At 43.1% G+C, this 21896-nt stretch overlaps 101 non-coding genes across 101 annotated transcripts; all 101 read left to right on the top strand.

Annotated features, from left to right (window-relative positions):
- The first annotated feature begins 2 nt into the window (after positions 1-2).
- On the top strand, positions 3-74 carry TRNAW-CCA (transfer RNA tryptophan (anticodon CCA)). Its single transcript has one exon. It is a non-coding gene; the product is annotated as a tRNA-Trp (tRNA).
- A 66-nt stretch (positions 75-140) lies between these two features.
- Positions 141-212, top strand: TRNAW-CCA (transfer RNA tryptophan (anticodon CCA)). The gene has a single exon. It is a non-coding gene; the product is annotated as a tRNA-Trp (tRNA).
- A 67-nt stretch (positions 213-279) lies between these two features.
- TRNAC-ACA (transfer RNA cysteine (anticodon ACA)) lies at positions 280-351 on the top strand. Its single transcript has one exon. It is a non-coding gene; the product is annotated as a tRNA-Cys (tRNA).
- A 67-nt stretch (positions 352-418) lies between these two features.
- TRNAW-CCA (transfer RNA tryptophan (anticodon CCA)) lies at positions 419-490 on the top strand. Its single transcript has one exon. It is a non-coding gene; the product is annotated as a tRNA-Trp (tRNA).
- A 65-nt stretch (positions 491-555) lies between these two features.
- TRNAW-CCA (transfer RNA tryptophan (anticodon CCA)) lies at positions 556-627 on the top strand. The gene has a single exon. It is a non-coding gene; the product is annotated as a tRNA-Trp (tRNA).
- Positions 628-694: 67 nt separating this feature from the next.
- Positions 695-766, top strand: TRNAW-CCA (transfer RNA tryptophan (anticodon CCA)). The gene has a single exon. It is a non-coding gene; the product is annotated as a tRNA-Trp (tRNA).
- A 65-nt stretch (positions 767-831) lies between these two features.
- On the top strand, positions 832-903 carry TRNAW-CCA (transfer RNA tryptophan (anticodon CCA)). Its single transcript has one exon. It is a non-coding gene; the product is annotated as a tRNA-Trp (tRNA).
- Positions 904-970: 67 nt separating this feature from the next.
- Positions 971-1042, top strand: TRNAW-CCA (transfer RNA tryptophan (anticodon CCA)). The gene has a single exon. It is a non-coding gene; the product is annotated as a tRNA-Trp (tRNA).
- A 342-nt stretch (positions 1043-1384) lies between these two features.
- Positions 1385-1456, top strand: TRNAW-CCA (transfer RNA tryptophan (anticodon CCA)). Its single transcript has one exon. It is a non-coding gene; the product is annotated as a tRNA-Trp (tRNA).
- Positions 1457-1523: 67 nt separating this feature from the next.
- On the top strand, positions 1524-1595 carry TRNAW-CCA (transfer RNA tryptophan (anticodon CCA)). Its single transcript has one exon. It is a non-coding gene; the product is annotated as a tRNA-Trp (tRNA).
- Positions 1596-1662: 67 nt separating this feature from the next.
- TRNAW-CCA (transfer RNA tryptophan (anticodon CCA)) lies at positions 1663-1734 on the top strand. Its single transcript has one exon. It is a non-coding gene; the product is annotated as a tRNA-Trp (tRNA).
- A 67-nt stretch (positions 1735-1801) lies between these two features.
- TRNAW-CCA (transfer RNA tryptophan (anticodon CCA)) lies at positions 1802-1873 on the top strand. Its single transcript has one exon. It is a non-coding gene; the product is annotated as a tRNA-Trp (tRNA).
- Positions 1874-1939: 66 nt separating this feature from the next.
- Positions 1940-2011, top strand: TRNAW-CCA (transfer RNA tryptophan (anticodon CCA)). Its single transcript has one exon. It is a non-coding gene; the product is annotated as a tRNA-Trp (tRNA).
- A 67-nt stretch (positions 2012-2078) lies between these two features.
- TRNAW-CCA (transfer RNA tryptophan (anticodon CCA)) lies at positions 2079-2150 on the top strand. The gene has a single exon. It is a non-coding gene; the product is annotated as a tRNA-Trp (tRNA).
- Positions 2151-2769: 619 nt separating this feature from the next.
- Positions 2770-2841, top strand: TRNAW-CCA (transfer RNA tryptophan (anticodon CCA)). Its single transcript has one exon. It is a non-coding gene; the product is annotated as a tRNA-Trp (tRNA).
- A 67-nt stretch (positions 2842-2908) lies between these two features.
- Positions 2909-2980, top strand: TRNAW-CCA (transfer RNA tryptophan (anticodon CCA)). The gene has a single exon. It is a non-coding gene; the product is annotated as a tRNA-Trp (tRNA).
- A 66-nt stretch (positions 2981-3046) lies between these two features.
- Positions 3047-3118, top strand: TRNAW-CCA (transfer RNA tryptophan (anticodon CCA)). The gene has a single exon. It is a non-coding gene; the product is annotated as a tRNA-Trp (tRNA).
- A 67-nt stretch (positions 3119-3185) lies between these two features.
- On the top strand, positions 3186-3257 carry TRNAC-ACA (transfer RNA cysteine (anticodon ACA)). The gene has a single exon. It is a non-coding gene; the product is annotated as a tRNA-Cys (tRNA).
- Positions 3258-3324: 67 nt separating this feature from the next.
- On the top strand, positions 3325-3396 carry TRNAW-CCA (transfer RNA tryptophan (anticodon CCA)). Its single transcript has one exon. It is a non-coding gene; the product is annotated as a tRNA-Trp (tRNA).
- Positions 3397-3461: 65 nt separating this feature from the next.
- On the top strand, positions 3462-3533 carry TRNAW-CCA (transfer RNA tryptophan (anticodon CCA)). Its single transcript has one exon. It is a non-coding gene; the product is annotated as a tRNA-Trp (tRNA).
- Positions 3534-3600: 67 nt separating this feature from the next.
- TRNAW-CCA (transfer RNA tryptophan (anticodon CCA)) lies at positions 3601-3672 on the top strand. Its single transcript has one exon. It is a non-coding gene; the product is annotated as a tRNA-Trp (tRNA).
- Positions 3673-3876: 204 nt separating this feature from the next.
- On the top strand, positions 3877-3948 carry TRNAC-ACA (transfer RNA cysteine (anticodon ACA)). The gene has a single exon. It is a non-coding gene; the product is annotated as a tRNA-Cys (tRNA).
- Positions 3949-4015: 67 nt separating this feature from the next.
- On the top strand, positions 4016-4087 carry TRNAW-CCA (transfer RNA tryptophan (anticodon CCA)). The gene has a single exon. It is a non-coding gene; the product is annotated as a tRNA-Trp (tRNA).
- Positions 4088-4152: 65 nt separating this feature from the next.
- On the top strand, positions 4153-4224 carry TRNAW-CCA (transfer RNA tryptophan (anticodon CCA)). The gene has a single exon. It is a non-coding gene; the product is annotated as a tRNA-Trp (tRNA).
- Positions 4225-4291: 67 nt separating this feature from the next.
- Positions 4292-4363, top strand: TRNAW-CCA (transfer RNA tryptophan (anticodon CCA)). The gene has a single exon. It is a non-coding gene; the product is annotated as a tRNA-Trp (tRNA).
- A 204-nt stretch (positions 4364-4567) lies between these two features.
- TRNAW-CCA (transfer RNA tryptophan (anticodon CCA)) lies at positions 4568-4639 on the top strand. Its single transcript has one exon. It is a non-coding gene; the product is annotated as a tRNA-Trp (tRNA).
- Positions 4640-4841: 202 nt separating this feature from the next.
- TRNAW-CCA (transfer RNA tryptophan (anticodon CCA)) lies at positions 4842-4913 on the top strand. Its single transcript has one exon. It is a non-coding gene; the product is annotated as a tRNA-Trp (tRNA).
- A 67-nt stretch (positions 4914-4980) lies between these two features.
- TRNAW-CCA (transfer RNA tryptophan (anticodon CCA)) lies at positions 4981-5052 on the top strand. Its single transcript has one exon. It is a non-coding gene; the product is annotated as a tRNA-Trp (tRNA).
- A 618-nt stretch (positions 5053-5670) lies between these two features.
- Positions 5671-5742, top strand: TRNAW-CCA (transfer RNA tryptophan (anticodon CCA)). The gene has a single exon. It is a non-coding gene; the product is annotated as a tRNA-Trp (tRNA).
- Positions 5743-5946: 204 nt separating this feature from the next.
- On the top strand, positions 5947-6018 carry TRNAW-CCA (transfer RNA tryptophan (anticodon CCA)). Its single transcript has one exon. It is a non-coding gene; the product is annotated as a tRNA-Trp (tRNA).
- A 202-nt stretch (positions 6019-6220) lies between these two features.
- Positions 6221-6292, top strand: TRNAW-CCA (transfer RNA tryptophan (anticodon CCA)). The gene has a single exon. It is a non-coding gene; the product is annotated as a tRNA-Trp (tRNA).
- A 67-nt stretch (positions 6293-6359) lies between these two features.
- TRNAW-CCA (transfer RNA tryptophan (anticodon CCA)) lies at positions 6360-6431 on the top strand. The gene has a single exon. It is a non-coding gene; the product is annotated as a tRNA-Trp (tRNA).
- Positions 6432-6498: 67 nt separating this feature from the next.
- TRNAC-ACA (transfer RNA cysteine (anticodon ACA)) lies at positions 6499-6570 on the top strand. Its single transcript has one exon. It is a non-coding gene; the product is annotated as a tRNA-Cys (tRNA).
- Positions 6571-6637: 67 nt separating this feature from the next.
- Positions 6638-6709, top strand: TRNAW-CCA (transfer RNA tryptophan (anticodon CCA)). The gene has a single exon. It is a non-coding gene; the product is annotated as a tRNA-Trp (tRNA).
- Positions 6710-6774: 65 nt separating this feature from the next.
- On the top strand, positions 6775-6846 carry TRNAW-CCA (transfer RNA tryptophan (anticodon CCA)). The gene has a single exon. It is a non-coding gene; the product is annotated as a tRNA-Trp (tRNA).
- A 67-nt stretch (positions 6847-6913) lies between these two features.
- TRNAW-CCA (transfer RNA tryptophan (anticodon CCA)) lies at positions 6914-6985 on the top strand. Its single transcript has one exon. It is a non-coding gene; the product is annotated as a tRNA-Trp (tRNA).
- A 204-nt stretch (positions 6986-7189) lies between these two features.
- TRNAW-CCA (transfer RNA tryptophan (anticodon CCA)) lies at positions 7190-7261 on the top strand. Its single transcript has one exon. It is a non-coding gene; the product is annotated as a tRNA-Trp (tRNA).
- A 202-nt stretch (positions 7262-7463) lies between these two features.
- On the top strand, positions 7464-7535 carry TRNAW-CCA (transfer RNA tryptophan (anticodon CCA)). The gene has a single exon. It is a non-coding gene; the product is annotated as a tRNA-Trp (tRNA).
- A 67-nt stretch (positions 7536-7602) lies between these two features.
- Positions 7603-7674, top strand: TRNAW-CCA (transfer RNA tryptophan (anticodon CCA)). Its single transcript has one exon. It is a non-coding gene; the product is annotated as a tRNA-Trp (tRNA).
- Positions 7675-8016: 342 nt separating this feature from the next.
- TRNAW-CCA (transfer RNA tryptophan (anticodon CCA)) lies at positions 8017-8088 on the top strand. Its single transcript has one exon. It is a non-coding gene; the product is annotated as a tRNA-Trp (tRNA).
- A 204-nt stretch (positions 8089-8292) lies between these two features.
- Positions 8293-8364, top strand: TRNAW-CCA (transfer RNA tryptophan (anticodon CCA)). Its single transcript has one exon. It is a non-coding gene; the product is annotated as a tRNA-Trp (tRNA).
- Positions 8365-8431: 67 nt separating this feature from the next.
- TRNAW-CCA (transfer RNA tryptophan (anticodon CCA)) lies at positions 8432-8503 on the top strand. Its single transcript has one exon. It is a non-coding gene; the product is annotated as a tRNA-Trp (tRNA).
- A 480-nt stretch (positions 8504-8983) lies between these two features.
- TRNAW-CCA (transfer RNA tryptophan (anticodon CCA)) lies at positions 8984-9055 on the top strand. Its single transcript has one exon. It is a non-coding gene; the product is annotated as a tRNA-Trp (tRNA).
- Positions 9056-9122: 67 nt separating this feature from the next.
- TRNAW-CCA (transfer RNA tryptophan (anticodon CCA)) lies at positions 9123-9194 on the top strand. The gene has a single exon. It is a non-coding gene; the product is annotated as a tRNA-Trp (tRNA).
- A 66-nt stretch (positions 9195-9260) lies between these two features.
- On the top strand, positions 9261-9332 carry TRNAW-CCA (transfer RNA tryptophan (anticodon CCA)). The gene has a single exon. It is a non-coding gene; the product is annotated as a tRNA-Trp (tRNA).
- Positions 9333-9399: 67 nt separating this feature from the next.
- TRNAW-CCA (transfer RNA tryptophan (anticodon CCA)) lies at positions 9400-9471 on the top strand. The gene has a single exon. It is a non-coding gene; the product is annotated as a tRNA-Trp (tRNA).
- A 205-nt stretch (positions 9472-9676) lies between these two features.
- Positions 9677-9748, top strand: TRNAW-CCA (transfer RNA tryptophan (anticodon CCA)). Its single transcript has one exon. It is a non-coding gene; the product is annotated as a tRNA-Trp (tRNA).
- A 65-nt stretch (positions 9749-9813) lies between these two features.
- Positions 9814-9885, top strand: TRNAW-CCA (transfer RNA tryptophan (anticodon CCA)). The gene has a single exon. It is a non-coding gene; the product is annotated as a tRNA-Trp (tRNA).
- Positions 9886-9952: 67 nt separating this feature from the next.
- Positions 9953-10024, top strand: TRNAW-CCA (transfer RNA tryptophan (anticodon CCA)). Its single transcript has one exon. It is a non-coding gene; the product is annotated as a tRNA-Trp (tRNA).
- Positions 10025-10090: 66 nt separating this feature from the next.
- On the top strand, positions 10091-10162 carry TRNAW-CCA (transfer RNA tryptophan (anticodon CCA)). Its single transcript has one exon. It is a non-coding gene; the product is annotated as a tRNA-Trp (tRNA).
- A 66-nt stretch (positions 10163-10228) lies between these two features.
- On the top strand, positions 10229-10300 carry TRNAW-CCA (transfer RNA tryptophan (anticodon CCA)). The gene has a single exon. It is a non-coding gene; the product is annotated as a tRNA-Trp (tRNA).
- A 204-nt stretch (positions 10301-10504) lies between these two features.
- Positions 10505-10576, top strand: TRNAW-CCA (transfer RNA tryptophan (anticodon CCA)). Its single transcript has one exon. It is a non-coding gene; the product is annotated as a tRNA-Trp (tRNA).
- A 67-nt stretch (positions 10577-10643) lies between these two features.
- TRNAW-CCA (transfer RNA tryptophan (anticodon CCA)) lies at positions 10644-10715 on the top strand. Its single transcript has one exon. It is a non-coding gene; the product is annotated as a tRNA-Trp (tRNA).
- A 66-nt stretch (positions 10716-10781) lies between these two features.
- TRNAW-CCA (transfer RNA tryptophan (anticodon CCA)) lies at positions 10782-10853 on the top strand. Its single transcript has one exon. It is a non-coding gene; the product is annotated as a tRNA-Trp (tRNA).
- A 67-nt stretch (positions 10854-10920) lies between these two features.
- On the top strand, positions 10921-10992 carry TRNAW-CCA (transfer RNA tryptophan (anticodon CCA)). Its single transcript has one exon. It is a non-coding gene; the product is annotated as a tRNA-Trp (tRNA).
- A 65-nt stretch (positions 10993-11057) lies between these two features.
- Positions 11058-11129, top strand: TRNAW-CCA (transfer RNA tryptophan (anticodon CCA)). The gene has a single exon. It is a non-coding gene; the product is annotated as a tRNA-Trp (tRNA).
- Positions 11130-11196: 67 nt separating this feature from the next.
- TRNAW-CCA (transfer RNA tryptophan (anticodon CCA)) lies at positions 11197-11268 on the top strand. The gene has a single exon. It is a non-coding gene; the product is annotated as a tRNA-Trp (tRNA).
- A 204-nt stretch (positions 11269-11472) lies between these two features.
- Positions 11473-11544, top strand: TRNAW-CCA (transfer RNA tryptophan (anticodon CCA)). The gene has a single exon. It is a non-coding gene; the product is annotated as a tRNA-Trp (tRNA).
- Positions 11545-11746: 202 nt separating this feature from the next.
- On the top strand, positions 11747-11818 carry TRNAW-CCA (transfer RNA tryptophan (anticodon CCA)). Its single transcript has one exon. It is a non-coding gene; the product is annotated as a tRNA-Trp (tRNA).
- A 67-nt stretch (positions 11819-11885) lies between these two features.
- On the top strand, positions 11886-11957 carry TRNAW-CCA (transfer RNA tryptophan (anticodon CCA)). Its single transcript has one exon. It is a non-coding gene; the product is annotated as a tRNA-Trp (tRNA).
- Positions 11958-12024: 67 nt separating this feature from the next.
- Positions 12025-12096, top strand: TRNAW-CCA (transfer RNA tryptophan (anticodon CCA)). Its single transcript has one exon. It is a non-coding gene; the product is annotated as a tRNA-Trp (tRNA).
- A 342-nt stretch (positions 12097-12438) lies between these two features.
- Positions 12439-12510, top strand: TRNAW-CCA (transfer RNA tryptophan (anticodon CCA)). The gene has a single exon. It is a non-coding gene; the product is annotated as a tRNA-Trp (tRNA).
- A 65-nt stretch (positions 12511-12575) lies between these two features.
- On the top strand, positions 12576-12647 carry TRNAW-CCA (transfer RNA tryptophan (anticodon CCA)). The gene has a single exon. It is a non-coding gene; the product is annotated as a tRNA-Trp (tRNA).
- Positions 12648-12714: 67 nt separating this feature from the next.
- On the top strand, positions 12715-12786 carry TRNAW-CCA (transfer RNA tryptophan (anticodon CCA)). The gene has a single exon. It is a non-coding gene; the product is annotated as a tRNA-Trp (tRNA).
- A 204-nt stretch (positions 12787-12990) lies between these two features.
- Positions 12991-13062, top strand: TRNAW-CCA (transfer RNA tryptophan (anticodon CCA)). Its single transcript has one exon. It is a non-coding gene; the product is annotated as a tRNA-Trp (tRNA).
- Positions 13063-13264: 202 nt separating this feature from the next.
- Positions 13265-13336, top strand: TRNAW-CCA (transfer RNA tryptophan (anticodon CCA)). The gene has a single exon. It is a non-coding gene; the product is annotated as a tRNA-Trp (tRNA).
- Positions 13337-13403: 67 nt separating this feature from the next.
- Positions 13404-13475, top strand: TRNAW-CCA (transfer RNA tryptophan (anticodon CCA)). Its single transcript has one exon. It is a non-coding gene; the product is annotated as a tRNA-Trp (tRNA).
- Positions 13476-13542: 67 nt separating this feature from the next.
- On the top strand, positions 13543-13614 carry TRNAW-CCA (transfer RNA tryptophan (anticodon CCA)). Its single transcript has one exon. It is a non-coding gene; the product is annotated as a tRNA-Trp (tRNA).
- Positions 13615-13956: 342 nt separating this feature from the next.
- On the top strand, positions 13957-14028 carry TRNAW-CCA (transfer RNA tryptophan (anticodon CCA)). Its single transcript has one exon. It is a non-coding gene; the product is annotated as a tRNA-Trp (tRNA).
- A 342-nt stretch (positions 14029-14370) lies between these two features.
- On the top strand, positions 14371-14442 carry TRNAW-CCA (transfer RNA tryptophan (anticodon CCA)). Its single transcript has one exon. It is a non-coding gene; the product is annotated as a tRNA-Trp (tRNA).
- A 65-nt stretch (positions 14443-14507) lies between these two features.
- Positions 14508-14579, top strand: TRNAW-CCA (transfer RNA tryptophan (anticodon CCA)). The gene has a single exon. It is a non-coding gene; the product is annotated as a tRNA-Trp (tRNA).
- Positions 14580-14784: 205 nt separating this feature from the next.
- Positions 14785-14856, top strand: TRNAW-CCA (transfer RNA tryptophan (anticodon CCA)). The gene has a single exon. It is a non-coding gene; the product is annotated as a tRNA-Trp (tRNA).
- A 65-nt stretch (positions 14857-14921) lies between these two features.
- TRNAW-CCA (transfer RNA tryptophan (anticodon CCA)) lies at positions 14922-14993 on the top strand. The gene has a single exon. It is a non-coding gene; the product is annotated as a tRNA-Trp (tRNA).
- Positions 14994-15060: 67 nt separating this feature from the next.
- TRNAW-CCA (transfer RNA tryptophan (anticodon CCA)) lies at positions 15061-15132 on the top strand. Its single transcript has one exon. It is a non-coding gene; the product is annotated as a tRNA-Trp (tRNA).
- Positions 15133-15474: 342 nt separating this feature from the next.
- TRNAW-CCA (transfer RNA tryptophan (anticodon CCA)) lies at positions 15475-15546 on the top strand. Its single transcript has one exon. It is a non-coding gene; the product is annotated as a tRNA-Trp (tRNA).
- A 342-nt stretch (positions 15547-15888) lies between these two features.
- On the top strand, positions 15889-15960 carry TRNAW-CCA (transfer RNA tryptophan (anticodon CCA)). The gene has a single exon. It is a non-coding gene; the product is annotated as a tRNA-Trp (tRNA).
- A 65-nt stretch (positions 15961-16025) lies between these two features.
- TRNAW-CCA (transfer RNA tryptophan (anticodon CCA)) lies at positions 16026-16097 on the top strand. Its single transcript has one exon. It is a non-coding gene; the product is annotated as a tRNA-Trp (tRNA).
- A 205-nt stretch (positions 16098-16302) lies between these two features.
- TRNAW-CCA (transfer RNA tryptophan (anticodon CCA)) lies at positions 16303-16374 on the top strand. The gene has a single exon. It is a non-coding gene; the product is annotated as a tRNA-Trp (tRNA).
- Positions 16375-16716: 342 nt separating this feature from the next.
- Positions 16717-16788, top strand: TRNAW-CCA (transfer RNA tryptophan (anticodon CCA)). The gene has a single exon. It is a non-coding gene; the product is annotated as a tRNA-Trp (tRNA).
- A 65-nt stretch (positions 16789-16853) lies between these two features.
- Positions 16854-16925, top strand: TRNAW-CCA (transfer RNA tryptophan (anticodon CCA)). The gene has a single exon. It is a non-coding gene; the product is annotated as a tRNA-Trp (tRNA).
- A 205-nt stretch (positions 16926-17130) lies between these two features.
- TRNAW-CCA (transfer RNA tryptophan (anticodon CCA)) lies at positions 17131-17202 on the top strand. The gene has a single exon. It is a non-coding gene; the product is annotated as a tRNA-Trp (tRNA).
- Positions 17203-17267: 65 nt separating this feature from the next.
- TRNAW-CCA (transfer RNA tryptophan (anticodon CCA)) lies at positions 17268-17339 on the top strand. The gene has a single exon. It is a non-coding gene; the product is annotated as a tRNA-Trp (tRNA).
- Positions 17340-17406: 67 nt separating this feature from the next.
- TRNAW-CCA (transfer RNA tryptophan (anticodon CCA)) lies at positions 17407-17478 on the top strand. Its single transcript has one exon. It is a non-coding gene; the product is annotated as a tRNA-Trp (tRNA).
- A 342-nt stretch (positions 17479-17820) lies between these two features.
- On the top strand, positions 17821-17892 carry TRNAW-CCA (transfer RNA tryptophan (anticodon CCA)). Its single transcript has one exon. It is a non-coding gene; the product is annotated as a tRNA-Trp (tRNA).
- Positions 17893-17957: 65 nt separating this feature from the next.
- Positions 17958-18029, top strand: TRNAW-CCA (transfer RNA tryptophan (anticodon CCA)). Its single transcript has one exon. It is a non-coding gene; the product is annotated as a tRNA-Trp (tRNA).
- A 205-nt stretch (positions 18030-18234) lies between these two features.
- On the top strand, positions 18235-18306 carry TRNAW-CCA (transfer RNA tryptophan (anticodon CCA)). Its single transcript has one exon. It is a non-coding gene; the product is annotated as a tRNA-Trp (tRNA).
- Positions 18307-18371: 65 nt separating this feature from the next.
- TRNAW-CCA (transfer RNA tryptophan (anticodon CCA)) lies at positions 18372-18443 on the top strand. Its single transcript has one exon. It is a non-coding gene; the product is annotated as a tRNA-Trp (tRNA).
- A 67-nt stretch (positions 18444-18510) lies between these two features.
- TRNAW-CCA (transfer RNA tryptophan (anticodon CCA)) lies at positions 18511-18582 on the top strand. Its single transcript has one exon. It is a non-coding gene; the product is annotated as a tRNA-Trp (tRNA).
- A 342-nt stretch (positions 18583-18924) lies between these two features.
- TRNAW-CCA (transfer RNA tryptophan (anticodon CCA)) lies at positions 18925-18996 on the top strand. Its single transcript has one exon. It is a non-coding gene; the product is annotated as a tRNA-Trp (tRNA).
- Positions 18997-19061: 65 nt separating this feature from the next.
- Positions 19062-19133, top strand: TRNAW-CCA (transfer RNA tryptophan (anticodon CCA)). The gene has a single exon. It is a non-coding gene; the product is annotated as a tRNA-Trp (tRNA).
- Positions 19134-19338: 205 nt separating this feature from the next.
- On the top strand, positions 19339-19410 carry TRNAW-CCA (transfer RNA tryptophan (anticodon CCA)). Its single transcript has one exon. It is a non-coding gene; the product is annotated as a tRNA-Trp (tRNA).
- Positions 19411-19475: 65 nt separating this feature from the next.
- Positions 19476-19547, top strand: TRNAW-CCA (transfer RNA tryptophan (anticodon CCA)). The gene has a single exon. It is a non-coding gene; the product is annotated as a tRNA-Trp (tRNA).
- A 67-nt stretch (positions 19548-19614) lies between these two features.
- On the top strand, positions 19615-19686 carry TRNAW-CCA (transfer RNA tryptophan (anticodon CCA)). The gene has a single exon. It is a non-coding gene; the product is annotated as a tRNA-Trp (tRNA).
- A 342-nt stretch (positions 19687-20028) lies between these two features.
- On the top strand, positions 20029-20100 carry TRNAW-CCA (transfer RNA tryptophan (anticodon CCA)). The gene has a single exon. It is a non-coding gene; the product is annotated as a tRNA-Trp (tRNA).
- A 65-nt stretch (positions 20101-20165) lies between these two features.
- On the top strand, positions 20166-20237 carry TRNAW-CCA (transfer RNA tryptophan (anticodon CCA)). The gene has a single exon. It is a non-coding gene; the product is annotated as a tRNA-Trp (tRNA).
- Positions 20238-20442: 205 nt separating this feature from the next.
- On the top strand, positions 20443-20514 carry TRNAW-CCA (transfer RNA tryptophan (anticodon CCA)). The gene has a single exon. It is a non-coding gene; the product is annotated as a tRNA-Trp (tRNA).
- A 65-nt stretch (positions 20515-20579) lies between these two features.
- TRNAW-CCA (transfer RNA tryptophan (anticodon CCA)) lies at positions 20580-20651 on the top strand. Its single transcript has one exon. It is a non-coding gene; the product is annotated as a tRNA-Trp (tRNA).
- Positions 20652-20718: 67 nt separating this feature from the next.
- On the top strand, positions 20719-20790 carry TRNAW-CCA (transfer RNA tryptophan (anticodon CCA)). The gene has a single exon. It is a non-coding gene; the product is annotated as a tRNA-Trp (tRNA).
- Positions 20791-21132: 342 nt separating this feature from the next.
- On the top strand, positions 21133-21204 carry TRNAW-CCA (transfer RNA tryptophan (anticodon CCA)). The gene has a single exon. It is a non-coding gene; the product is annotated as a tRNA-Trp (tRNA).
- A 342-nt stretch (positions 21205-21546) lies between these two features.
- On the top strand, positions 21547-21618 carry TRNAW-CCA (transfer RNA tryptophan (anticodon CCA)). Its single transcript has one exon. It is a non-coding gene; the product is annotated as a tRNA-Trp (tRNA).
- A 65-nt stretch (positions 21619-21683) lies between these two features.
- TRNAW-CCA (transfer RNA tryptophan (anticodon CCA)) lies at positions 21684-21755 on the top strand. The gene has a single exon. It is a non-coding gene; the product is annotated as a tRNA-Trp (tRNA).
- Positions 21756-21896: the final 141 nt, after the last annotated feature.

Below are 21896 nucleotides of genomic sequence, written 5' to 3'. Positions count from 1 at the left end.
GGGGCTCGGTGGCGCAATGGTAGCGCGTCTGACTCCAGATCAGAAGGCTGCGTGTTCGAATCACGTCCGGGTCAAAGAAATAATTCAAATCATTTTTTAAGTTGATTTTAGAATTCTACCAATTAAACCTTCGTAAAGGGGGCTCGTTGGCGCAATGGTAGCGCGTCTGACTCCAGATCAGAAGGCTGCGTGTTCGAATCACGTCCGGGTCAAACAAATAATAATATTTAGTTTTTACGTTGTTTATAGAAATTCTACCAATTTAACCTTCGTTCAGGGGGCTCGGTGGTGCAATGGGAGCGCGTCTGACTACAGATCAGAAGGCTGCGTGTTCGAATCACGTCCGGGTCAAAGAAGTAATAAAATTTAGTTTTTACGTTGTTTATAGAAATTCTACCAATTTAACCTTTCTTCAGGGGGCTCGGTGGCGCAATGGTAGCGCTTCTGACTCCAGATCAGAAGGCTGCGTGTTCGAATCACGTCCGGGTCAAAGAAATAATAAAACTTACTTTTTAAGTTGTTTATAGAATTCTACCAATTAAACTTCGTAAAAGGGGCTCGGTGGCGCAATGGTAGCGCGTCTGACTCCAGATCAGAAGGCTGCGTGTTCGAATCACGTCCGGGTCAAACAAATAAAAAAATTTTGTTTTTACGTTGTTTATAGAAATTCTACCAATTTAACCTTCGTTCAGAGGGCTCGGTGGCGCAATGGTAGCGCGTCTGACTCCAGATCAGAAGGCTGCGTGTTCGAATCGCGTCCGGGTCAAAGAAATAATAAAACTTACTTTTTAAGTTGTTTATAGAATTCTACCAATTAAACTTCGTAAAAGGGGCTCGGTGGCGCAATAGTAGCGCGTCTGACTCCAGATCAGAAGGCTGCGTGTTCGAATCACGTCCGGGTCAAAGAAATAATAATATTTAGTTTTTACGTTGTTTATAGAAATTCTACCAATTTAACCTTCGTTCAGGGGGCTCGGTGGCGCAATGGTAGCGCGCCTGACTCCAGATCAGAAGGCTGCGTGTTCGAATCACGTCCGGGTCAAAGAAATAATAAAACTTACTTTTTAAGTTGTTTATAGAATTCTACCAATTAAACTTCGTAAAAGGGGCTCGGTGGCGCAATAGTAGCGCGTCTGACTCCAGATCAGAAGGCTGCGTGTTGGAATCACGTCCGGGTCAAAGAAATAGTAAAAATCAGTTTTTAAGTTGTTTTTAGAATTCTACCAATTAAACCTTCGTAAAGGGGGCTCGGTGGCGTAATGGTAGCGCGTCTGACTCCAGATCAGAAGGCTGCGTGTTCGAATCAGGTCCAGGTCAAACAAATAATAAAATTTAGTTTTTACGTTGTTTATAGAAATTCTACCAATTTAACCTTCGTTCAGGGGGCTCGGTGGCGCAATGGGAGCGCGTCTGACTCCAGATCAGAAGGCTTCGTGTTCGAATCACGTCCGGGTCAAAGAAATAATAAAACTTAGTTTTTACGTTGTTTATAGAAATTCTACCAATTAAACCTTCGTAAAGGGGGCTCGGTGGCGCAATGGTAGCGCGTCTGACTCCAGATCAGAAGGCTGCGTGTTCGAATCACGTCCGGGTCAAACAAATAATAAAATTAAGTTTTTACGTTGTTTATAGAAATTCTACCAATTAAACCTTCGCAAAGGGGGCTCGGTGGCGCAATGGTAGCGCGTCTGACTCCAGATCAGAAGGCTGCGTGTTCGAATCACGTCCGGGTCAAACAAATAATAAAATTAAGTTTTTACGTTGTTTATAGAAATTCTACCAATTAAACCTTCGCAAAGGGGGCTCGGTGGCGCAATGGTAGCGCGTCTGACTCCAGATCAGAAGGCTGCGTGTTCGAATCACGTCCGGGTCAAAGAAATAATTCAAATCAGTTTTTAAGTTGATTTTAGAATTCTACCAATTAAACCTTCGTAAAGGGGGCTCGTTGGCGCAATGGTAGCGCGTCTGACTCCAGATCAGAAGGCTGCGTGTTCGAATCACGTCCGGGTCAAACAAATAATAATATTTAGTTTTTACGTTGTTTATAGAAATTCTACCAATTTAACCTTTGTTCAGGGGGCTCGGTGGCGCAATGGTAGCGCTTCTGACTCCAGATCAGAAGGCTGCGTGTTCGAATCACGTCCGGGTCAAAGAAATAATAAAACTTACTTTTTAAGTTGTTTATAGAATTCTACCAATTAAACTTCGTAAAAGGGGCTCGGTGGCGCAATAGTAGCGCGTCTGACTCCAGATCAGAAGGCTGCGTGTTGGAATCACGTCCGGGTCAAAGAAATAGTAAAAATCAGTTTTTAAGTTGTTTTTAGAATTCTACCAATTAAACCTTCGTAAAGGGGGCTCGGTGGCGTAATGGTAGCGCGTCTGACTCCAGATCAGAAGGCTGCGTGTTCGAATCAGGTCCAGGTCAAACAAATAATAAAATTTAGTTTTTACGTTGTTTATAGAAATTCTACCAATTTAACCTTCGTTCAGGGGGCTCGGTGGCGCAATGGGAGCGCGTCTGACTCCAGATCAGAAGGCTTCGTGTTCGAATCACGTCCGGGTACAAAGAAATAATAAAACTTAGTTTTTAAGTTGTTTATAGAATTCTACCAGTTAAACTTCGTAAAGGGGGCTCGGCGGCGCAATGGTAACGCGTCTGACTCCAGATCAGAAGGCTGCGTGTTCGAATCACGTCCGGGTAAAACAAATAATAAAATTTAGTTTTTACGTTGTTTATAGAAATTCTACCAATTAAACCTTCGTAAAGGGGGCTCGGTGGCGCAATGGTAGCGCGTCTGACTCCAGATCAGAAGGCTGCGTGTTCGAATCACGTCCGGGTCAAACAAATAATAAAATTAAGTTTTTACGTTGTTTATAGAAATTCTACCAATTAAACCTTCGCAAAGGGGGCTCGGTGGCGCAATGGTAGCGCGTCTGACTCCAGATCAGAAGGCTGCGTGTTCGAATCACGTCCGGGTCAAAGAAATAATTCAAATCATTTTTTAAGTTGATTTTAGAATTCTACCAATTAAACCTTCGTAAAGGGGGCTCGTTGGCGCAATGGTAGCGCGTCTGACTCCAGATCAGAAGGCTGCGTGTTCGAATCACGTCCGGGTCAAACAAATAATAATATTTAGTTTTTACGTTGTTTATAGAAATTCTACCAATTTAACCTTCGTTCAGGGGGCTCGGTGGTGCAATGGGAGCGCGTCTGACTACAGATCAGAAGGCTGCGTGTTCGAATCACGTCCGGGTCAAAGAAGTAATAAAATTTAGTTTTTACGTTGTTTATAGAAATTCTACCAATTTAACCTTTCTTCAGGGGGCTCGGTGGCGCAATGGTAGCGCTTCTGACTCCAGATCAGAAGGCTGCGTGTTCGAATCACGTCCGGGTCAAAGAAATAATAAAACTTACTTTTTAAGTTGTTTATAGAATTCTACCAATTAAACTTCGTAAAAGGGGCTCGGTGGCGCAATGGTAGCGCGTCTGACTCCAGATCAGAAGGCTGCGTGTTCGAATCACGTCCGGGTCAAACAAATAAAAAAATTTTGTTTTTACGTTGTTTATAGAAATTCTACCAATTTAACCTTCGTTCAGAGGGCTCGGTGGCGCAATGGTAGCGCGTCTGACTCCAGATCAGAAGGCTGCGTGTTCGAATCGCGTCCGGGTCAAAGAAATAATAAAACTTACTTTTTAAGTTGTTTATAGAATTCTACCAATTAAACTTCGTAAAAGGGGCTCGGTGGCGCAATAGTAGCGCGTCTGACTCCAGATCAGAAGGCTGCGTGTTGGAATCACGTCCGGGTCAAAGAAATAATAAAACTTACTTTTTAAGTTGTTTATAGAAATTCTACCAATTTAACCTTCGTTCAGGGGGCTCGGTGGTGCAATGGGAGCGCGTCTGACTACAGATCAGAAGGCTGCGTGTTCGAATCACGTCCGGGTCAAAGAAGTAATAAAATTTAGTTTTTACGTTGTTTATAGAAATTCTACCAATTTAACCTTTCTTCAGGGGGCTCGGTGGCGCAATGGTAGCGCTTCTGACTCCAGATCAGAAGGCTGCGTGTTCGAATCACGTCCGGGTCAAAGAAATAATAAAACTTACTTTTTAAGTTGTTTATAGAATTCTACCAATTAAACTTCGTAAAAGGGGCTCGGTGGCGCAATGGTAGCGCGTCTGACTCCAGATCAGAAGGCTGCGTGTTCGAATCACGTCCGGGTCAAACAAATAAAAAAATTTTGTTTTTACGTTGTTTATAGAAATTCTACCAATTTAACCTTCGTTCAGAGGGCTCGGTGGCGCAATGGTAGCGCGTCTGACTCCAGATCAGAAGGCTGCGTGTTCGAACCACGTCCGGGTCAAACAAATAATAAAATTTAGTTTTTACGTTGTTTATAGAAAATCTACCAATTTAACCTTCGTTCTGGGTGCTCGGTGGCGCAATAGTAGCGCGTCTGACTCCAGATCAGAAGGCTGCGTGTTCGAATCACGTCCGGGTCAAACAAAAAACAATTTAGTTTTTACGTTGTTTATAGAAATTCTACCAATTTAACCTTTGTTCAGGGGGCTCGGTGGCGCAATGGTAGCGCTTCTGACTCCAGATCAGAAGGCTGCGTGTTCGAATCACGTCCGGGTCAAAGAAATAATAAAACTTACTTTTTAAGTTGTTTATAGAATTCTACCAATTAAACTTCGTAAAAGGGGCTCGGTGGCGCAATAGTAGCGCGTCTGACTCCAGATCAGAAGGCTGCGTGTTGGAATCACGTCCGGGTCAAAGAAATAATAAAACTTACTTTTTAAGTTGTTTATAGAATTCTACCAATTAAACTTCGTAAAAGGGGCTCGTTGGCGCAATGGTAGCGCGTCTGACTCCAGATCAGAAGGCTGCGTGTTCGAATCACGTCCGGGTCAAAGAAATAATAATATTTAGTTTTTACGTTGTTTATAGAAATTCTACCAATTTAACCTTCGTTCAGGGGGCTCGGTGGCGCAATGGTAGCGCGCCTGACTCCAGATCAGAAGGCTGCGTGATCGAATCACGTCCGGGTCAAAGAAATAATAAAACTTACTTTTTAAGTTGTTTATAGAATTCTACCAATTAAACTTCGTAAAAGGGGCTCGGTGGCGCAATAGTAGCGCGTCTGACTCCAGATCAGAAGGCTGCGTGGTGGAATCACGTCCGGGTCAAAGAAATAGTAAAAATCAGTTTTTAAGTTGTTTTTAGAATTCTACCAATTAAACCTTCGTAAAGGGGGCTCGGTGGCGTAATGGTAGCGCGTCTGACTCCAGATCAGAAGGCTGCGTGTTCGAATCAGGTCCGGGTCAAACAAATAATAAAATTTAGTTTTTACGTTGTTTATAGAAATTCTACCAATTTAACCTTCGTTCAGGGGGCTCGGTGGCGCAATGGTAGCGCGCCTGACTCCAGATCAGAAGCCTGCGTGTTCGAATCACGTCCGGGTCAAAGAAATAATAAAACTTAGTTTTTAAGTTTTTTATAGAAAATCTACCAATTTAACCTTCGTTCTGGGTGCTCGGTGGCGCAATAGTAGCGCGTCTGACTCCAGATCAGAAGGCTGCGTATTCGAATCACGTCCGGGTCAAACAAAAAACAATTTAGTTTTTACGTTGTTTATAGAAATTCTACCAATTTAACCTTTGTTCAGGGGGCTCGGTGGCGCAATGGTAGCGCTTCTGACTCCAGATCAGAAGGCTGCGTGTTCGAATCACGTCCGGGTCAAAGAAATAATAAAACTTACTTTTTAAGTTGTTTATAGAATTCTACCAATTAAACTTCGTAAAAGGGGCTCGGTGGCGCAATGGTAGCGCGTCTGACTTCAGATCAGAAGGCTGCGTGTTCGAATCACGTCCGGGTCAAACAAATAAAAAAATTTTGTTTTTACGTTGTTTATAGAAATTCTACCAATTTAACCTTCGTTCAGAGGGCTCGGTGGCGCAATGGTAGCGCGTCTGACTCCAGATCAGAAGGCTGCGTGTTCGAATCGCGTCCGGGTCAAAGAAATAATAAAACTTACTTTTTAAGTTGTTTATAGAATTCTACCAATTAAACTTCGTAAAAGGGGCTCGGTGGCGCAATAGTAGCGCGTCTGACTCCAGATCAGAAGGCTGCGTGTTGGAATCACGTCCGGGTCAAAGAAATAATAAAACTTACTTTTTAAGTTGTTTATAGAATTCTACCAATTAAACTTCGTAAAAGGGGCTCGTTGGCGCAATGGTAGCGCGTCTGACTCCAGATCAGAAGGCTGCGTGTTCGAATCACGTCCGGGTCAAAGAAATAATAATATTTAGTTTTTACGTTGTTTATAGAAATTCTACCAATTTAACCTTCGTTCAGGGGGCTCGGTGGCGCAATGGTAGCGCGCCTGACTCCAGATCAGAAGGCTGCGTGTTCGAATCACGTCCGGGTCAAAGAAATAATAAAACTTACTTTTTAAGTTGTTTATAGAAATTCTACCAATTTAACCTTCGTTCAGGGGGCTCGGTGGTGCAATGGGAGCGCGTCTGACTACAGATCAGAAGGCTGCGTGTTCGAATCACGTCCGGGTCAAAGAAGTAATAAAATTTAGTTTTTACGTTGTTTATAGAAATTCTACCAATTTAACCTTTCTTCAGGGGGCTCGGTGGCGCAATGGTAGCGCTTCTGACTCCAGATCAGAAGGCTGCGTGTTCGAATCACGTCCAGGTCAAAGAAATAATAAAACTTACTTTTTAAGTTGTTTATAGAATTCTACCAATTAAACTTCGTAAAAGGGGCTCGGTGGCGCAATGGTAGCGCGTCTGACTCCAGATCAGAAGGCTGCGTGTTCGAATCACGTCCGGGTCAAACAAATAAAAAAATTTTGTTTTTACGTTGTTTATAGAAATTCTACCAATTTAACCTTCGTTCAGAGGGCTCGGTGGCGCAATGGTAGCGCGTCTGACTCCAGATCAGAAGGCTGCGTGTTCGAACCACGTCCGGGTCAAACAAATAATAAAATTTAGTTTTTACGTTGTTTATAGAAAATCTACCAATTTAACCTTCGTTCTGGGTGCTCGGTGGCGCAATAGTAGCGCGTCTGACTCCAGATCAGAAGGCTGCGTGTTCGAATCACGTCCGGGTCAAACAAAAAACAATTTAGTTTTTACGTTGTTTATAGAAATTCTACCAATTTAACCTTTGTTCAGGGGGCTCGGTGGCGCAATGGTAGCGCTTCTGACTCCAGATCAGAAGGCTGCGTGTTCGAATCACGTCCGGGTCAAAGAAATAATAAAACTTACTTTTTAAGTTGTTTATAGAATTCTACCAATTAAACTTCGTAAAAGGGGCTCGGTGGCGCAATAGTAGCGCGTCTGACTCCAGATCAGAAGGCTGCGTGTTGGAATCACGTCCGGGTCAAAGAAATAATAAAACTTACTTTTTAAGTTGTTTATAGAATTCTACCAATTAAACTTCGTAAAAGGGGCTCGTTGGCGCAATGGTAGCGCGTCTGACTCCAGATCAGAAGGCTGCGTGTTCGAATCACGTCCGGGTCAAAGAAATAATAATATTTAGTTTTTACGTTGTTTATAGAAATTCTACCAATTTAACCTTCGTTCAGGGGGCTCGGTGGCGCAATGGTAGCGCGCCTGACTCCAGATCAGAAGGCTGCGTGATCGAATCACGTCCGGGTCAAAGAAATAATAAAACTTACTTTTTAAGTTGTTTATAGAATTCTACCAATTAAACTTCGTAAAAGGGGCTCGGTGGCGCAATAGTAGCGCGTCTGACTCCAGATCAGAAGGCTGCGTGTTGGAATCACGTCCGGGTCAAAGAAATAGTAAAAATCAGTTTTTAAGTTGTTTTTAGAATTCTACCAATTAAACCTTCGTAAAGGGGGCTCGGTGGCGTAATGGTAGCGCGTCTGACTCCAGATCAGAAGGCTGCGTGTTCGAATCAGGTCCGGGTCAAACAAATAATAAAATTTAGTTTTTACGTTGTTTATAGAAATTCTACCAATTTAAACTTCGTTCAGGGGGCTCGGTGGCGCAATGGGAGCGCGTCTGACTCCAGATCAGAAGGCTTCGTGTTCGAATCACGTCCGGGTCAAAGAAATAATAAAACTTAGTTTTTAAGTTGTTTATAGAATTCTACCAGTTAAACTTCGTAAAGGGGGCTCGGAGGCGCAATGGTAACGCGTCTGACTCCAGATCAGAAGGCTGTGTGTTCGAATCACGTCCGGGTCAAACAAATAATAAAATTAAGTTTTTACGTTGTTTATAGAAATTCTACCAATTAAACCTTCGCAAAGGGGGCTCGGTGGCGCAATGGTAACGCGTCTGACTCCAGATCAGAAGGCTGTGTGTTCGAATCACGTCCGGGTCAAACAAATAATAAAATTGAGTTTTTACGTTGTTTATAGAAATTCTACCAATTAAACCTTCGCAAAGGGGGCTCGGTGGCGCAATGGTAGCGCGTCTGACTCCAGATCAGAAGGCTGCGTGTTCGAATCACGTCCGGGTCAAAGAAATAATTCAAATCAGTTTTTAAGTTGATTTTAGAATTCTACCAATTAAACCTTCGTAAAGGGGGCTCGTTGGCGCAGTGGTAGCGCGTCTGACTCCAGATCAGAAGGCTGCGTGTTGGAATCACGTCCGGGTCAAAGAAATAGTAAAAATCAGTTTTTAAGTTGTTTTTAGAATTCTACCAATTAAACCTTCGTAAAGGGGGCTCGGTGGCGTAATGGTAGCGCGTCTGACTCCAGATCAGAAGGCTGCGTGTTCGAATCAGGTCCAGGTCAAAGAAATAATAAAACTTAGTTTTTAAGTTGTTTATAGAATTCTACCAGTTAAACTTCGTAAAGGGGGCTCGGCGGCGCAATGGTAACGCGTCTGACTCCAGATCAGAAGGCTGCGTGTTCGAATCACGTCCGGGTAAAACAAATAATAAAATTTAGTTTTTACGTTGTTTATAGAAATTCTACCAATTAAACCTTCGTAAAGGGGGCTCGGTGGCGCAATGGTAGCGCGTCTGACTCCAGATCAGAAGGCTGCGTGTTCGAATCACGTCCGGGTCAAACAAATAATAAAATTAAGTTTTTACGTTCTTTATAGAAATTCTACCAATTAAACCTTCGCAAAGGGGGCTCGGTGGCGCAATGGTAGCGCGTCTGACTCCAGATCAGAAGGCTGCGTGTTCGAATCACGTCCGGGTCAAAGAAATAATTCAAATCAGTTTTTAAGTTGATTTTAGAATTCTACCAATTAAACCTTCATAAAGGGGGCTCGTTGGCGCAATGGTAGCGCGTCTGACTCCAGATCAGAAGGCTGCGTGTTCGAATCACGTCCGGGTCAAACAAGTAATAATATTTAGTTTTTACGTTGTTTATAGAAATTCTACCAATTTAACCTTCGTTCAGGGGGCTCGGTGGCGCAATGGGAGCGCGTCTGACTCCAGATCAGAAGGCTGCGTGTTCGAATCACGTCCGGGTCAAAGAAATAGTAAAAATCAGTTTTTAAGTTGTTTTTAGAATTCTACCAATTAAACCTTCGTAAAGGGGGCTCGGTGGCGTAATGTTAGCGCGTCTGACTCCAGATCAGAAGACTGCGTGTTCGAATCAGGTCCGGGTCAAACAAATAATAAAATTTAGTTTTTACGTTGTTTATAGAAATTCTACCAATTTAACCTTCGTTCAGGGGGCTCGGTGGCGCAATGGGAGCGCGTCTGACTCCAGATCAGAAGGCTTCGTGTTCGAATCACGTCCGGGTCAAAGAAATAATAAAACTTAGTTTTTAAGTTGTTTATAGAATTCTACCAGTTAAACTTCGTAAAGGGGGCTCGGCGGCGCAATGGTAACGCGTCTGACTCCAGATCAGAAGGCTGCGTGTTCGAATCACGTCCGGGTCAAACAAATAATAAAATTAAGTTTTTACGTTGTTTATAGAAATTCTACCAATTAAACCTTCGCAAAGGGGGCTCGGTGGCGCAATGGTAGCGCGTCTGACTCCAGATCAGAAGGCTGCGTGTTCGAATCACGTCCGGGTCAAAGAAATAATTCAAATCAGTTTTTAAGTTGATTTTAGAATTCTACCAATTAAACCTTCGTAAAGGGGGCTCGTTGGCGCAATGGTAGCGCGTCTGACTCCAGATCAGAAGGCTGCGTGTTCGAATCACGTCCGGGTCAAAGAAATAATTCAAATCAGTTTTTAAGTTGATTTTAGAATTCTACCAATTAAACCTTCGTAAAGGGGGCTCGTTGGCGCAATGGTAGCGCGTCTGACTCCAGATCAGAAGGCTGCGTGTTCGAATCACGTCCGGGTCAAAGAAATAATAAAACTTAGTTTTTAAGTTGTTTATAGAATTCTACCAGTTAAACTTCTTAAAGGGGGCTCGGCGGCGCAATGGTAACGCGTCTGACTCCAGATCAGAAGGCTGCGTGTTCGAATCACGTCCGGGTAAAACAAATAATAAAATTTAGTTTTTACGTTGTTTATAGAAATTCTACCAATTAAACCTTCGTAAAGGGGGCTCGGTGGCGCAATGGTAGCGCGTCTGACTCCAGATCAGAAGGCTGCGTGTTCGAATCACGTCCGGGTCAAACAAATAATAAAATTAAGTTTTTACGTTGTTTATAGAAATTCTACCAATTAAACCTTCGCAAAGGGGGCTCGGTGGCGCAATGGTAGCGCGTCTGACTCCAGATCAGAAGGCTGCGTGTTCGAATCACGTCCGGGTCAAAGAAATAATTCAAATCAGTTTTTAAGTTGATTTTAGAATTCTACCAATTAAACCTTCGTAAAGGGGGCTCGTTGGCGCAATGGTAGCGCGTCTGACTCCAGATCAGAAGGCTGCGTGTTCGAATCACGTCCGGGTCAAAGAAGTAATAAAATTTAGTTTTTACGTTGTATATAGAAATTCTACCAATTTAACCTTTCTTCAGGGGGCTCGGTGGCGCAATGGTAGCGCTTCTGACTCCAGATCAGAAGGCTGCGTGTTCGAATCACGTCCGGGTCAAAGAAATAATAAAACTTACTTTTTAAGTTGTTTATAGAATTCTACCAATTAAACTTCGTAAAAGGGGCTCGGTGGCGCAATGGTAGCGCGTCTGACTCCAGATCAGAAGGCTGCGTGTTCGAATCACGTCCGGGTCAAACAAATAAAAAAATTTTGTTTTTACGTTGTTTATAGAAATTCTACCAATTTAACCTTCGTTCAGAGGGCTCGGTGGCGCAATGGTAGCGCGTCTGACTCCAGATCAGAAGGCTGCGTGTTCGAACCACGTCCGGGTCAAACAAATAATAAAATTTAGTTTTTACGTTGTTTATAGAAAATCTACCAATTTAACCTTCGTTCTGGGTGCTCGGTGGCGCAATAGTACCGCGTCTGACTCCAGATCAGAAGGCTGCGTGTTCGAATCACGTCCGGGTCAAACAAAAAACAATTTAGTTTTTACGTTGTTTATAGAAATTCTACCAATTTAACCTTTGTTCAGGGGGCTCGGTGGCGCAATGGTAGCGCTTCTGACTCCAGATCAGAAGGCTGCGTGTTCGAATCACGTCCGGGTCAAAGAAATAATAAAACTTACTTTTTAAGTTGTTTATAGAATTCTACCAATTAAACTTCGTAAAAGGGGCTCGGTGGCGCAATAGTAGCGCGTCTGACTCCAGATCAGAAGGCTGCGTGTTGGAATCACGTCCGGGTCAAAGAAATAATAAAACTTACTTTTTAAGTTGTTTATAGAATTCTACCAATTAAACTTCGTAAAAGGGGCTCGTTGGCGCAATGGTAGCGCGTCTGACTCCAGATCAGAAGGCTGCGTGTTCGAATCACGTCCGGGTCAAACAAATAATAATATTTAGTTTTTACGTTGTTTATAGAAATTCTACCAATTTAACCTTCGTTCAGGGGGCTCGGTGGCGCAATGGTAGCGCGCCTGACTCCAGATCAGAAGGCTGCGTGTTCGAATCACGTCCGGGTCAAAGAAATAATAAAATTTAGTTTTTACGTTGTTTATAGAAATTCTACCAATTTAACCTTTCTTCAGGGGGCTCGGTGGCGCAATGGTAGCGCTTCTGACTCCAGATCAGAAGGCTGCGTGTTCGAATCACGTCCGGGTCAAAGAAATAATAAAACTTACTTTTTAAGTTGTTTAAAGAATTCTACCAATTAAACTTCGTAAAAGGGGCTCGGTGGCGCAATAGTAGCGCGTCTGACTCCAGATCAGAAGGCTGCGTGTTGGAATCACGTCCGGGTCAAAGAAATAGTAAAAATCAGTTTTTAAGTTGTTTTTAGAATTCTACCAATTAAACCTTCGTAAAGGGGGCTCGGTGACGTAATGGTAGCGCGTCTGACTCCAGATCAGAAGGCTGCGTGTTCGAATCACGTCCGCGTCAAACAAATAATAAAATTTAGTTTTTACGTTGTTTATAGAAATTCTACCAATTAAACCTTTGTTCAGGGGGCTCGGTGGCGCAATGGGAGCGCGTCTGACTCCAGATCAGAAGGCTGCGTGTTCGAATCACGTCCGGGTCAAAGAAATAATAAAACTTACTTTTTAAGTTGTTTATAGAATTCTACCAATTAAACTTCGTAAAAGGGGCTCGGTGGCGCAATGGTAGCGCGTCTGACTCCAGATCAGAAGGCTGCGTGTTCGAATCACGTCCGGGTCAAACAAATAAAAAAATTTTGTTTTTACGTTGTTTATAGAAATTCTACCAATTTAACCTTCGTTCAGAGGGCTCGGTGGCGCAATGGTAGCGCGTCTGACTCCAGATCAGAAGGCTGCGTGTTCGAACCACGTCCGGGTCAAACAAATAATAAAATTTAGTTTTTACGTTGTTTATAGAAAATCTACCAATTTAACCTTCGTTCTGGGTGCTCGGTGGCGCAATAGTACCGCGTCTGACTCCAGATCAGAAGGCTGCGTGTTCGAATCACGTCCGGGTCAAACAAAAAACAATTTAGTTTTTACGTTGTTTATAGAAATTCTACCAATTTAACCTTTGTTCAGGGGGCTCGGTGGCGCAATGGTAGCGCTTCTGACTCCAGATCAGAAGGCTGCGTGTTCGAATCACGTCCGGGTCAAAGAAATAATAAAACTTACTTTTTAAGTTGTTTATAGAATTCTACCAATTAAACTTCGTAAAAGGGGCTCGGTGGCGCAATAGTAGCGCGTCTGACTCCAGATCAGAAGGCTGCGTGTTGGAATCACGTCCGGGTCAAAGAAATAATAAAACTTACTTTTTAAGTTGTTTATAGAATTCTACCAATTAAACTTCGTAAAAGGGGCTCGTTGGCGCAATGGTAGCGCGTCTGACTCCAGATCAGAAGGCTGCGTGTTCGAATCACGTCCGGGTCAAACAAATAATAATATTTAGTTTTTACGTTGTTTATAGAAATTCTACCAATTTAACCTTCGTTCAGGGGGCTCGGTGGCGCAATGGTAGCGCGCCTGACTCCAGATCAGAAGGCTGCGTGTTCGAATCACGTCCGGGTCAAAGAAATAATAAAATTTAGTTTTTACGTTGTTTATAGAAATTCTACCAATTTAACCTTTCTTCAGGGGGCTCGGTGGCGCAATGGTAGCGCTTCTGACTCCAGATCAGAAGGCTGCGTGTTCGAATCACGTCCGGGTCAAAGAAATAATAAAACTTACTTTTTAAGTTGTTTAAAGAATTCTACCAATTAAACTTCGTAAAAGGGGCTCGGTGGCGCAATAGTAGCGCGTCTGACTCCAGATCAGAAGGCTGCGTGTTGGAATCACGTCCGGGTCAAAGAAATAGTAAAAATCAGTTTTTAAGTTGTTTTTAGAATTCTACCAATTAAACCTTCGTAAAGGGGGCTCGGTGACGTAATGGTAGCGCGTCTGACTCCAGATCAGAAGGCTGCGTGTTCGAATCACGTCCGCGTCAAACAAATAATAAAATTTAGTTTTTACGTTGTTTATAGAAATTCTACCAATTAAACCTTTGTTCAGGGGGCTCGGTGGCGCAATGGGAGCGCGTCTGACTCCAGATCAGAAGGCTGCGTGTTCGAATCACGTCCGGGTCAAAGAAATCATACAAATCAGTTTTTAAGTTGTTTTTAGAATTCTACCAATTAAACTTCGTAAAAGGGGCTCGGTGGCGCAATAGTAGCGCGTCTGACTCCAGATCAGAAGGCTGCGTGTTGGAATCACGTCCGGGTCAAAGAAATAGTAAAAATCAGTTTTTAAGTTGTTTTTAGAATTCTACCAATTAAACCTTCGTAAAGGGGGCTCGGTGACGTAATGGTAGCGCGTCTGACTCCAGATCAGAAGGCTGCGTGTTCGAATCACGTCCGCGTCAAACAAATAATAAAATTTAGTTTTTACGTTGTTTATAGAAATTCTACCAATTAAACCTTTGTTCAGGGGGCTCGGTGGCGCAATGGGAGCGCGTCTGACTCCAGATCAGAAGGCTGCGTGTTCGAATCACGTCCGGGTCAAAGAAATAATAAAACTTAGTTTTTAAGTTGTTTATAGAATTCTACCAGTTAAACTTCGTAAAGGGGGCTCGGTGGCGCAATGGTAGCGCGTCTGACTCCAGATCAGAAGGCTGCGTGTTCGAATCACGTCCGGGTCAAAGAAATCATACAAATCAGTTTTTAAGTTGTTTTTAGAATTCTACCAATTAAACCTTCGTAAAGGGGGCTCGTTGGCGCAATGGTAGCGCGCCTGACTCCAGATCAGAAGGCTGCGTGTTCGAATCACGTCCGGGTCAAAGAAATAATAAAATTTAGTTTTTACGTTGTTTATAGAAATTCTACCAATTTAACCTTTCTTCAGGGGGCTCGGTGGCGCAATGGTAGCGCTTCTGACTCCAGATCAGAAGGCTGCGTGTTGGAATCACGTCCGGGTCAAAGAAATAATAAAACTTACTTTTTAAGTTGTTTATAGAATTCTACCAATTAAACTTCGTAAAAGGGGCTCGTTGGCGCAATGGTAGCGCGTCTGACTCCAGATCAGAAGGCTGCGTGTTCGAATCACGTCCGGGTCAAAGAAATAATAAAATTTAGTTTTTACGTTGTTTATAGAAATTCTACCAATTTAACCTTTCTTCAGGGGGCTCGGTGGCGCAATGGTAGCGCTTCTGACTCCAGATCAGAAGGCTGCGTGTTCGAATCACGTCCGGGTCAAAGAAATAATAAAACTTACTTTTTAAGTTGTTTAAAGAATTCTACCAATTAAACTTCGTAAAAGGGGCTCGGTGGCGCAATAGTAGCGCGTCTGACTCCAGATCAGAAGGCTGCGTGTTGGAATCACGTCCGGGTCAAAGAAATAGTAAAAATCAGTTTTTAAGTTGTTTTTAGAATTCTACCAATTAAACCTTCGTAAAGGGGGCTCGGTGACGTAATGGTAGCGCGTCTGACTCCAGATCAGAAGGCTGCGTGTTCGAATCACGTCCGCGTCAAACAAATAATAAAATTTAGTTTTTACGTTGTTTATAGAAATTCTACCAATTAAACCTTTGTTCAGGGGGCTCGGTGGCGCAATGGGAGCGCGTCTGACTCCAGATCAGAAGGCTGCGTGTTCGAATCACGTCCGGGTCAAAGAAATCATACAAATCAGTTTTTAAGTTGTTTTTAGAATTCTACCAATTAAACTTCGTAAAAGGGGCTCGGTGGCGCAATAGTAGCGCGTCTGACTCCAGATCAGAAGGCTGCGTGTTGGAATCACGTCCGGGTCAAAGAAATAGTAAAAATCAGTTTTTAAGTTGTTTTTAGAATTCTACCAATTAAACCTTCGTAAAGGGGGCTCGGTGACGTAATGGTAGCGCGTCTGACTCCAGATCAGAAGGCTGCGTGTTCGAATCACGTCCGCGTCAAACAAATAATAAAATTTAGTTTTTACGTTGTTTATAGAAATTCTACCAATTAAACCTTTGTTCAGGGGGCTCGGTGGCGCAATGGGAGCGCGTCTGACTCCAGATCAGAAGGCTGCGTGTTCGAATCACGTCCGGGTCAAAGAAATAATAAAACTTAGTTTTTAAGTTGTTTATAGAATTCTACCAGTTAAACTTCGTAAAGGGGGCTCGGTGGCGCAATGGTAGCGCGTCTGACTCCAGATCAGAAGGCTGCGTGTTCGAATCACGTCCGGGTCAAAGAAATCATACAAATCAGTTTTTAAGTTGTTTTTAGAATTCTACCAATTAAACCTTCGTAAAGGGGGCTCGTTGGCGCAATGGTAGCGCGCCTGACTCCAGATCAGAAGGCTGCGTGTTCGAATCACGTCCGGGTCAAAGAAATAATAAAATTTAGTTTTTACGTTGTTTATAGAAATTCTACCAATTTAACCTTTCTTCAGGGGGCTCGGTGGCGCAATGGTAGCGCTTCTGACTCCAGATCAGAAGGCTGCGTGTTCGAATCACGTCCGGGTCAAAGAAATAATAAAACTTACTTTTTAAGTTGTTTAAAGAATTCTACCAATTAAACTTCGTAAAAGGGGCTCGGTGGCGCAATAGTAGCGCGTCTGACTCCAGATCAGAAGGCTGCGTGTTGGAATCACGTCCGGGTCAAAGAAATAGTAAAAATCAGTTTTTAAGTTGTTTTTAGAATTCTACCAATTAAACCTTCGTAAAGGGGGCTCGGTGACGTAATGGTAGCGCGTCTGACTCCAGATCAGAAGGCTGCGTGTTCGAATCACGTCCGCGTCAAACAAATAATAAAATTTAGTTTTTACGTTGTTTATAGAAATTCTACCAATTAAACCTTTGTTCAGGGGGCTCGGTGGCGCAATGGGAGCGCGTCTGACTCCAGATCAGAAGGCTGCGTGTTCGAATCACGTCCGGGTCAAAGAAATCATACAAATCAGTTTTTAAGTTGTTTTTAGAATTCTACCAATTAAACTTCGTAAAAGGGGCTCGGTGGCGCAATAGTAGCGCGTCTGACTCCAGATCAGAAGGCTGCGTGTTCGAATCACGTCCGGGTCAAAGAAATCATACAAATCAGTTTTTAAGTTGTTTTTAGAATTCTACCAATTAAACCTTCGTAAAGGGGGCTCGTTGGCGCAATGGTAGCGCGCCTGACTCCAGATCAGAAGGCTGCGTGTTCGAATCACGTCCGGGTCAAAGAAATAATAAAATTTAGTTTTTACGTTGTTTATAGAAATTCTACCAATTTAACCTTTCTTCAGGGGGCTCGGTGGCGCAATGGTAGCGCTTCTGACTCCAGATCAGAAGGCTGCGTGTTGGAATCACGTCCGGGTCAAAGAAATAATAAAACTTACTTTTTAAGTTGTTTATAGAATTCTACCAATTAAACTTCGTAAAAGGGGCTCGTTGGCGCAATGGTAGCGCGTCTGACTCCAGATCAGAAGGCTGCGTGTTCGAATCACGTCCGGGTCAAAGAAATAATAAAATTTAGTTTTTACGTTGTTTATAGAAATTCTACCAATTTAACCTTTCTTCAGGGGGCTCGGTGGCGCAATGGTAGCGCTTCTGACTCCAGATCAGAAGGCTGCGTGTTCGAATCACGTCCGGGTCAAAGAAATAATAAAACTTACTTTTTAAGTTGTTTATAGAATTCTACCAATTAAACTTCGTAAAAGGGGCTCGGTGGCGCAATAGTAGCGCGTCTGACTCCAGATCAGAAGGCTGCGTGTTGGAATCACGTCCGGGTCAAAGAAATAGTAAAAATCAGTTTTTAAGTTGTTTTTAGAATTCTACCAATTAAACCTTCGTAAAGGGGGCTCGGTGACGTAATGGTAGCGCGTCTGACTCCAGATCAGAAGGCTGCGTGTTTGAATCACGTCCGCGTCAAACAAATAATAAAATTTAGTTTTTACGTTGTTTATAGAAATTCTACCAATTAAACCTTTGTTCAGGGGGCTCGGTGGCGCAATGGGAGCGCGTCTGACTCCAGATCAGAAGGCTGCGTGTTCGAATCACGTCCGGGTCAAAGAAATAATAAAACTTAGTTTTTAAGTTGTTTATAGAATTCTACCAGTTAAACTTCGTAAAGGGGGCTCGGTGGCGCAATGGTAGCGCGTCTGACTCCAGATCAGAAGGCTGCGTGTTCGAATCACGTCCGGGTCAAAGAAATCATACAAATCAGTTTTTAAGTTGTTTTTAGAATTCTACCAATTAAACCTTCGTAAAGGGGGCTCGTTGGCGCAATGGTAGCGCGCCTGACTCCAGATCAGAAGGCTGCGTGTTCGAATCACGTCCGGGTCAAAGAAATAATAAAATTTAGTTTTTACGTTGTTTATAGAAATTCTACCAATTTAACCTTTCTTCAGGGGGCTCGGTGGCGCAATGGTAGCGCTTCTGACTCCAGATCAGAAGGCTGCGTGTTGGAATCACGTCCGGGTCAAAGAAATAATAAAACTTACTTTTTAAGTTGTTTATAGAATTCTACCAATTAAACTTCGTAAAAGGGGCTCGTTGGCGCAATGGTAGCGCGTCTGACTCCAGATCAGAAGGCTGCGTGTTCGAATCACGTCCGGGTCAAAGAAATAATAAAATTTAGTTTTTACGTTGTTTATAGAAATTCTACCAATTTAACCTTTCTTCAGGGGGCTCGGTGGCGCAATGGTAGCGCTTCTGACTCCAGATCAGAAGGCTGCGTGTTCGAATCACGTCCGGGTCAAAGAAATAATAAAACTTACTTTTTAAGTTGTTTATAGAATTCTACCAATTAAACTTCGTAAAAGGGGCTCGGTGGCGCAATAGTAGCGCGTCTGACTCCAGATCAGAAGGCTGCGTGTTGGAATCACGTCCGGGTCAAAGAAATAGTAAAAATCAGTTTTTAAGTTGTTTTTAGAATTCTACCAATTAAACCTTCGTAAAGGGGGCTCGGTGACGTAATGGTAGCGCGTCTGACTCCAGATCAGAAGGCTGCGTGTTTGAATCACGTCCGCGTCAAACAAATAATAAAATTTAGTTTTTACGTTGTTTATAGAAATTCTACCAATTAAACCTTTGTTCAGGGGGCTCGGTGGCGCAATGGGAGCGCGTCTGACTCCAGATCAGAAGGCTGCGTGTTCGAATCACGTCCGGGTCAAAGAAATAATAAAACTTAGTTTTTAAGTTGTTTATAGAATTCTACCAGTTAAACTTCGTAAAGGGGGCTCGGTGGCGCAATGGTAGCGCGTCTGACTCCAGATCAGAAGGCTGCGTGTTCGAATCACGTCCGGGTCAAAGAAATCATACAAATCAGTTTTTAAGTTGTTTTTAGAATTCTACCAATTAAACCTTCGTAAAGGGGGCTCGTTGGCGCAATGGTAGCGCGCCTGACTCCAGATCAGAAGGCTGCGTGTTCGAATCACGTCCGGGTCAAAGAAATAATAAAATTTAGTTTTTACGTTGTTTATAGAAATTCTACCAATTTAACCTTTCTTCAGGGGGCTCGGTGGCGCAATGGTAGCGCTTCTGACTCCAGATCAGAAGGCTGCGTGTTGGAATCACGTCCGGGTCAAAGAAATAATAAAACTTACTTTTTAAGTTGTTTATAGAATTCTACCAATTAAACTTCGTAAAAGGGGCTCGTTGGCGCAATGGTAGCGCGTCTGACTCCAGATCAGAAGGCTGCGTGTTCGAATCACGTCCGGGTCAAAGAAATAATAAAATTTAGTTTTTACGTTGTTTATAGAAATTCTACTAATTTAACCTTTCTTCAGGGGGCTCGGTGGCGCAATGGTAGCGCTTCTGACTCCAGATCAGAAGGCTGCGTGTTCGAATCACGTCCGGGTCAAAGAAATAATAAAACTTACTTTTTAAGTTGTTTATAGAATTCTACCAATTAAACTTCGTAAAAGGGGCTCGGTGTCGCAATAGTAGCGCGTCTGACTCCAGATCAGAAGGCTGCGTGTTGGAATCACGTCCGGGTCAAAGAAATAGTAAAAATCAGTTTTTAAGTTGTTTTTAGAATTCTACCAATTAAACCTTCGTAAAGGGGGCTCGGTGACGTAATGGTAGCGCGTCTGACTCCAGATCAGAAGGCTGCGTGTTCGAATCACGTCCGCGTCAAACAAATAATAAAATTTAGTTTTTACGTTGTTTATAGAAATTCTACCAATTAAACCTTTGTTCAGGGGGCTCGGTGGCGCAATGGGAGCGCGTCTGACTCCAGATCAGAAGGCTGCGTGTTCGAATCACGTCCGGGTCAAAGAAATAATAAAACTTAGTTTTTAAGTTGTTTATAGAATTCTACCAGTTAAACTTCGTAAAGGGGGCTCGGTGGCGCAATGGTAGCGCGTCTGACTCCAGATCAGAAGGCTGCGTGTTCGAATCACGTCCGGGTCAAAGAAATCATACAAATCAGTTTTTAAGTTGTTTTTAGAATTCTACCAATTAAACCTTCGTAAAGGGGGCTCGTTGGCGCAATGGTAGCGCGCCTGACTCCAGATCAGAAGGCTGCGTGTTCGAATCACGTCCGGGTCAAAGAAATAATAAAATTTAGTTTTTACGTTGTTTATAGAAATTCTACCAATTTAACCTTTCTTCAGGGGGCTCGGTGGCGCAATGGTAGCGCTTCTGACTCCAGATCAGAAGGCTGCGTGTTGGAATCACGTCCGGGTCAAAGAAATAATAAAACTTACTTTTTAAGTTGTTTATAGAATTCTACCAATTAAACTTCGTAAAAGGGGCTCGTTGGCGCAATGGTAGCGCGTCTGACTCCAGATCAGAAGGCTGCGTGTTCGAATCACGTCCGGGTCAAAGAAATAATAAAATTTAGTTTTTACGTTGTTTATAGAAATTCTACTAATTTAACCTTTCTTCAGGGGGCTCGGTGGCGCAATGGTAGCGCTTCTGACTCCAGATCAGAAGGCTGCGTGTTCGAATCACGTCCGGGTCAAAGAAATAATAAAACTTACTTTTTAAGTTGTTTATAGAATTCTACCAATTAAACTTCGTAAAAGGGGCTCGGTGGCGCAATAGTAGCGCGTCTGACTCCAGATCAGAAGGCTGCGTGTTGGAATCACGTCCGGGTCAAAGAAATAGTAAAAATCAGTTTTTAAGTTGTTTTTAGAATTCTACCAATTAAACCTTCGTAAAGGGGGCTCGGTGACGTAATGGTAGCGCGTCTGACTCCAGATCAGAAGGCTGCGTGTTCGAATCACGTCCGCGTCAAACAAATAATAAAATTTAGTTTTTACGTTGTTTATAGAAATTCTACCAATTAAACCTTTGTTCAGGAGGCTCGGTGGCGCAATGGGAGCGCGTCTGACTCCAGATCAGAAGGCTGCGTGTTCGAATCACGTCCGGGTCAAAGAAATCATACAAATCAGTTTTTAAGTTGTTTTTAGAATTCTACCAATTAAACTTCGTAAAAGGGGCTCGGTGGCGCAATAGTAGCGCGTCTGACTCCAGATCAGAAGGCTGCGTGTTGGAATCACGTCCGGGTCAAAGAAATAGTAAAAATCAGTTTTTAAGTTGTTTTTAGAATTCTACCAATTAAACCTTCGTAAAGGGGGCTCGGTGACGTAATGGTAGCGCGTCTGACTCCAGATCAGAAGGCTGCGTGTTCGAATCACGTCCGCGTCAAACAAATAATAAAATTTAGTTTTTACGTTGTTTATAGAAATTCTACCAATTAAACCTTTGTTCAGGGGGCTCGGTGGCGCAATGGGAGCGCGTCTGACTCCAGATCAGAAGGCTGCGTGTTCGAATCACGTCCGGGTCAAAGAAATAATAAAACTTAGTTTTTAAGTTGTTTATAGAATTCTACCAGTTAAACTTCGTAAAGGGGGCTCGGTGGCGCAATGGTAGCGCGTCTGACTCCAGATCAGAAGGCTGCGTGTTCGAATCACGTCCGGGTCAAAGAAATCATACAAATCAGTTTTTAAGTTGTTTTTAGAATTCTACCAATTAAACCTTCGTAAAGGGGGCTCGTTGGCGCAATGGTAGCGCGCCTGACTCCAGATCAGAAGGCTGCGTGTTCGAATCACGTCCGGGTCAAAG

This window comes from Phalangium opilio, unplaced genomic scaffold, assembly GCF_054372755.1.
Source record: "Phalangium opilio isolate 3A_F unplaced genomic scaffold, DU_Popi_V2 ptg000352l_1, whole genome shotgun sequence".
Classification (NCBI taxonomy): Eukaryota; Metazoa; Arthropoda; class Arachnida; order Opiliones; family Phalangiidae; genus Phalangium; species Phalangium opilio.
This window is presented reverse-complemented; position numbering and strand designations above follow the sequence as displayed.